Source organism: Falco peregrinus, chromosome 10 (genome assembly GCF_023634155.1).
Source record: "Falco peregrinus isolate bFalPer1 chromosome 10, bFalPer1.pri, whole genome shotgun sequence".
NCBI lineage: Eukaryota > Metazoa > Chordata > Aves > Falconiformes > Falconidae > Falco > Falco peregrinus.
Genome location: NC_073730.1, coordinates 22,877,276 through 22,884,120, shown reverse-complemented (window position 1 = coordinate 22,884,120; position 6,845 = coordinate 22,877,276).

The following is a 6,845-nucleotide window of genomic DNA, read 5'->3' as shown; positions in this document are numbered from 1 at the left end:
TTTTCCCCAAAATCTTTGTCAATGTTGTTCAAGGTACCCCCCAAAAAATTCACAGACCCCAGAAAAATACAGTCCTTTTTTTTCCTACCTTTCATTCCATGAGATATTAGCAGAAAGGTAGCTTCCTGAAGGTGGGGTTGTTTTTTCCTCATTTATACTTTGTATTTTTAACTACAATAAGAACTCCACTTTAGAAAAGATGTTGAAAGAAAATGGTGTGATCATCAGATTCATATTTGGTTTAATTGACAGACTCAGTTTCTGTGCTCTCTATCCTCCAGCTGGTTCTGAGTGGAAAAGAAAAGGAACAACTGAGTTGAGGAAGAGAGGTGGAATAAATCAGGTGATTTTTAAAACGCAAGTAAAGAAACCTAAATTCTCAAACAGTTTGTCTTGGTGATCAAGAAATAAAACTGCCACTCAAAATCTCACTCTCGTAAGATGCAAAATGATCTGTAAAACAGTTATACAAATAAGTTCCCGTGGGCATTCCTGTGGCCAACTCTAGCATCATATACTGTCTTAGGAATTGATTCAGAGCAATCAAAAATGATAAAAATAAAACTGCAAAGAAGGGGAGACAAGCCAGCTTCAGCTGCTGTGGTCAGGTGAGGTTTTGCTGCAGGCAGCTGGAAGATGAGCCCATTCTCCTCCGTGTCTTCTTCCACCCACTGCCCCCTTCCCCAGCACCTGGGGCTGATCAGAGCTGCCACTGAGACAAGCCTTTCCCCATTTTCCTGACGAGGGGTATCCCCACGCATAGCCAGGCACACTCAGTACTTTAAGACCTGAGCTTCACATACAGTTGAATCCAGCAAAACCTGGTGCTGCCACCAACAGAAGCATCCATGTTGCCTTACTCCTACCTGATACTATGTTTTCCATTGCATTAACAGCAGCAGCCCCAATGTGAATCAAATCAGGGATCAGTTCTGGATTCAGAAATCATCTGGCAAAAAAAAAAAAAAAAAGGCAAGTTTTAATCTCGACACATTTTCCCCTGCAGCCTTGCATATGCAAGCCCCAGCACAAGGTGAAGGCGTGCGAGGGCTGGGCTGAAGGGCTGAGGCGGTGGGAAGGCAGGGCTGCTTTCCACGGCAAGCCTTCTGTGTGCTTTTCTTGTTGGACAACTGACATTTCTTTCTGCAGCAGTTGTAGTTTATTCTGGCCTCAATTATATGTGAAATTACAGCCTAACATAAAGGGTATTGCTTTGTGCCTACTTTGAATTTAAAAGGTTTCCCTAGGTTAAAACATATATCAATACTTCCAGCCACAGGACCGAAAGCGTTGCATGCTTTGGTTGCTGCATTCTGCTGTAGCCATGTAAAGCAGCTGTAAATTCAGGTAGCTGCTTTACATTACCACTGGGGCACAGCACAGCCAGCACTGGGGTGAATTGGGGATGTACTTCATCTTTTTGTGTGTTGCATCAGAGAGGCAAAAAGAGAGAGAACCTCTGTGCCAGGGAGCGATTCATCTCCACCCTGTGGTTTTCCCGTCTCTGAGCAGGGAGGCAGCCCCTCACGGTAGCAACAGTTGCTGCAATCCCCCCATCCCAGCCCTGGCAACAAACACCCTCTTCTCCTCCTGTTTCCTACCCAAGTCTCCATCTCAATTCCCCAGCAGGATGCAGAACCTGAGCCTCCCCCTCTGCAGCAGGCTGGAGGCACTGACAGATGCTAGAGGGGAACATGAGGGAGAAGGGAGCTACTTGAAGGTGAGCACGGAGGCTATAGGGGGAAAGGGGACACTTACCCAAGAGACATGAGCTGAGGATGAAGAAAGAAATAGGAGAAAGTCACAGGGATGCAGAAGTTGGCAGCTCTTGCCCCAGAACACTCCCTGCAGGTAGCTGCATTACACCTCCAGCCTGCTGCTCATGGCATTCCCCCATTCCACCACCTTCTCCAGCATTCTGCTCCATCAGAGCTTCCCTAAGCCCAGCTGCCCTCTCCCAGCCATCCTCCATCCCACCTGCGAGTCTGCTCCAACTGCTGGCAACACTGCTGTGCCTTCAGTGGACTCCAGCTTCGGGCCATCACATCCCTTTGAACCTGTTTAACGTGATCACTGTTAAAATGTGCATCTTCATTTCTAGTCCAAATTTGTCCAGTTTCATCTTCATTAGCTTTTATTATGTCGCTCTAATCTGCTAGAGAGCCCTTTAATATTGAAAGGCTGGAGACATCCACGATCCTTGCAAGAGCTGGTTTCTCATTCCAGGAACTGCAGCATATGCTTCTTGTAGAAAAGCTTTCAATTTTTTCAGTGTTCCTTCTATAAAAACATCCAAATACAAGCTTATATCTGAACACCACCTTTTTTTTGTGTGTGTGTGGCCGTCATGCTGCTGAAACTTGAGTGTCTGGCTAGGACTTTCTCCAGGTGCAGTGGTTTTGACAGAGGTTTCCATATTGTCCAAAATGGACAAACACGCTCAAACATCAGCCAGGAGGTAGATGTCCAGGCTGGCACTAGATGTCGAGAAACGTCGTCTTTGTGGAGTGGAGTCTTTGTAAGATCTTCAGACAATGCCACAGAGTGCGTGGACAGTGCTGTGGCATGTCCCCATGCTGTCCCTTCCCGCCTGTCCCCACGGGAACCTGCCAGGTGAGGAAGGCTTTGAGGAAAGGCTTGCCATGGAGGTGAGGTGGTGTCCCTCAGAGTCTTCTTGGGTGCCTCCTCATCCAGCTCATCACTCACATCTTATTTATGCCTCTCTAGTGCATGACCAAACGTGCTGTGAGACTCTGTATGAAAATGCTATAAAGTAAAGAAGAGTTTTTACTGCATCGGCTTAAAGACTGCATCAGTCTTTCAAATGGTGTTTAGTATTGCCACTTTGACTCTATAGATACAGCTTTGTCACGCTGCCATCATAAACTTCAACTTACAGCTTTGACCACGAGGCTGCGCTTGGCAATGACAGCCCAGCCAAGGAGGACAGAATCCTTCCTGAAGCTGAAGATACATAACCGCTTGGAAAATAATTTGTATGTGGAAAAAACACACATTAGTGGGATTTGTTGTTTGTATAACCCAAGAAGGGTTTTAATTAAACAATAAATCTAAGAAGCAATTAGGCAAAAAGGGGTTGAGGCAGAATTGGTATTTTGAGAGAAAGCTGAGATACTGCAGTTTAAAAATCAGCTGGGCTGCATGTTCAGCAAGTATCTGCTACAGCACCTGTGGAAAAGCCAGTGTGGTGTTGCATAAATAGATGCCTATCAGGCAAGAAGCTCCATGGGTAGATATGTAATTATACAACTTTAAAAAAAACACATAATATTTATACTACAGCCTGGATTGGCTTCAATCATGGCATAATACATTTATCTGAAAACATCCTAATTATGTGTTTACCTGACAGAAGGAGCCATTACAATCACCCTGGCACATAAACCCATTTTATAAATCTGCCTGCTTTTGCCTTTACCCAAGAGACCTACACCAACTGCACATTTATGATTATTTATATAAATCTGTGAAATATATAAATAATAACATTCTTAAAGGATACAATCAAAACGTTCCAGAGCTCTTTTTCTTTTCATTCTGGATTGCTGGGCTTTTTTCTTGGTGCTTTTTTGAGCAGGGACGTTGCGTTTTATATGCAGGGGGAAAAAATGCATTCTTAACACTCTGGAAATAATAACAACTCCTTGAAAGATTTAAATTAGTTTGTTCCCTGAATTAAATGTCCCATCTGCTTCCCTTCCCTCCCCAAGCCTCCTCGTGCCACCCCCCGGTGCGCATGCACATGGGTTGGTTTGTTTGGTTGGTTTTGTGCTTTTTTTTTGGAGCTGCTTCTGAATTCCAGCAAATGCACAGCTATTTGAGCCTGCTGGGGTTGTTCCTTGAAAACCAGGTTTACGGTTGGTGCTGGGTGCTGAGCACAGACGCCCTGCCTGCTGCCCACACACCGTTGGGGGGGGGGGTGCTGGGGGGGCTCGGCTGTGCAGCCAGGGGTGGTGTAACAGGGTGGGCTTGTGGCTGCTGGAGTGAGAGAAAGACTGCAGGGGGTTATGTGTTTGGTTTAAACTAAGGACATTGGAGCATTTGGGAGGAGGGCAAACAAAGATTAAGGATCCTAACAAGTTTGCAAACAGGCATAAGGGGGAAGGGAAGTGAGTCTGGGGCTCGGCGACCTTGACGGTATCTTTCTAAATAATGCCAGTTGTCTAACATACTGGCTAAGCTGAAGGAAATTCTAATTTAAGGCTGAATCCATCCTATACTCACAGGGCTCCGGCTGTGCCCCTCCAAGCCCCCATTTCCCTTTTTAGAGACAATACTCTGGTCATACTAGTGAATAGCCTGGCAGCCTTAACTGCACAGCATCTTCTCCCTCATCAGCGGTGACACAGAACATGTAAATATTTTCAAACATGATGTTTTGTTGAACCTTTTTCTGTACCCTTCTTTTTGGGAATGGTTTAAAAAAAAAAAAAAAAAAAGGGGTGTGTGATGTGTGGAGACACGGTTCTCCTTGCTGGTTGCACGTCCTGCCAGCCCGATTACACAATCTGCTATAATTATGCTAAGCTCTGCAGACCTTTGGGGAGCCAAGTTACATAGTGGAATGACTGATAATTGCTAGGGGTAAAACCTTGGGCCTGTCGAAGTAAATAGCAAAATTTCTACTAATTTCATTGAGAGTATTTCTGAGAGCATCCTCAGAATGATAAACATCAATATTATTCAACCTACTAACTTAACTGAAAGGGAAACCAAATCTCTCATTAATACTATACAGAGGATAATAAACTCAATTTCTTGAACACTTAAGTTACTTGAAATGTTAAAATCTTTAGGTCATCAGTATTAAGGAAAGCAGAAATTCTTAATTTGAACTGACTGAACTATTTCCTTCTACTACAATTTGTTTTGCCTCTGCAAAATTTGTGATGGAAAGCTGTATGACACGTCTGTGGTTTTTTTATGCCCAGGCAAAATGCAAAATGGCAGGACAGATATGCCGAAAGGCTTAAAAATGTCATCTGAGCTAAGATTTGTGATCCAGCAGAATTTGGCTAAGGCAGTTACGAGCAACTGAAAGGGGGTGACTGAGATGTTAGATGTGTTTCTGTCATATAACAGCTGCCTTCCCTTGCCTTAGTGTGAAGGGTGGCAGCGCACACTGGGGATGCTGGGGATGTTGGTGGCTGGTGCCTGGCTCCCACCTCCTCAGAGAGACACCGTCCATCTCCACCTCCTCCAGGCCATCTCCCAGCCATGGCCACCTGCCTCCATCCCACTGTTAGCTCCTGGGCGGATGCCCTTTGATGTGTGCTGTATTGCTTCTGCGTGGCCTCCCTACGACTAAATTCACCCTTCCCCAAACCAATTCCCAGAACTGATGAATTTATTAAGCTATATATAAAAACATTTTTAATAAGGTAAAGTGAATTTGAGAGAGGAATTGAAAATCAGAGCCATGGTCAGAAGTGGGAGAAAGCTCTCACCAGTACTGACTCATTTGCATCCTTTCTTCCATCCCATATTTATTTCAAATTATCATTTCAATTTGAGTTGAGCAGTATTTTTTGTTGCCGGAAAACAATTGCAAGCCAAACAAATTTAAGAGTCAACATCGAGGAATCCAAAATCCTGACTAATCTTCATAATTTTTTAAAAGGACAATCAGTCAGGATGAAGCTAGAAAGCTGTGCCTAACATAATTAATTTTTAAACCCCTTTTTTTTGTTAAGTGTATTTGGAATGAAAACAATCCTAACGGTAATATTGGCCTATTACTAGAAATGATGAAATTGTAAAAGCACAATTTTTTATAAATCATCATACTCTGTCTTCAAAGGAAAAGATAGATGACATTGTCATGTTAAATGATGGTGAGACATAATTAACTCTCGTTGATCATAGAAGGCAATGCATAGCACCATTTTTAAATCAGTAGCTCAGATAATTTGCATCTGAGAATTTTGTAGGAGCCAACCAGGAAGCTGTCCAGATGATTACCATTGGTTTTCAAGGAGTTTTGTAACTGAGAAAAGTTTAGGGATCTGTTAAAAAACTAGTATAGTTTGAGTATTTAAGAAGATACAGAATTGTAGACCCTTCATCTTGACAATTAGCCACAGCAAAAGAATAAAATGACTGATGCAGCACGTTGGTAAAGAATTAAAACTGGCAAATGTAACTCATCCCCACAGAATTTATGGAAAATGCCAAGCTAATTTGATATATTTTTGAATAGCTGACAAGTCTGATTTTAAAAAGTAATAGTCTATTAATACCTTCTACAGCTAGACTTCTAATTGCCTAATACCAAACATTCTCCTAAAGAAATCAGAAACATGCAAGCAAACATGCTAAAGGTTAAATGAATCGGAGGGTGGCTCCTCGACAGCTTTGACATGGATTTGGCAATATAATGCTAAATGAGAAATGCTCACAGGAGGAGATGTGACTAAAGAGCCCCAAGCAATCAGTTCCTGTCCATGCACAGTTTGAAAGTTTTAGCAGTGAAGAAAAAAGAAAATATAAATTGTTAATCATTAGTTTCTCAATGGCACAAAAATGGTGGAAATACTGGAATGCAGAAAGCCCTGATACTAGATGAAGGAAGACAGTCTGCACCAAAGGCTTGTCTTGGCAACGTGCCTTCTTCACAGTGTGCCCTAAAATAGCTTTTGCATTCTCCATCAAAGGCTAAGAATATACCAGAAACCATAAGCTTACACTTAATACTTTCTATAATATGTATGCAGAATGTTGTACGGTTTATAGAAACCTAGGAACGAGTATTCAGTCACTGGGGCCAGGGAGGAATTAGCTAGAGCTGTAACACATCGGCACTTTTCAGCTTCTAAGAGAAAATT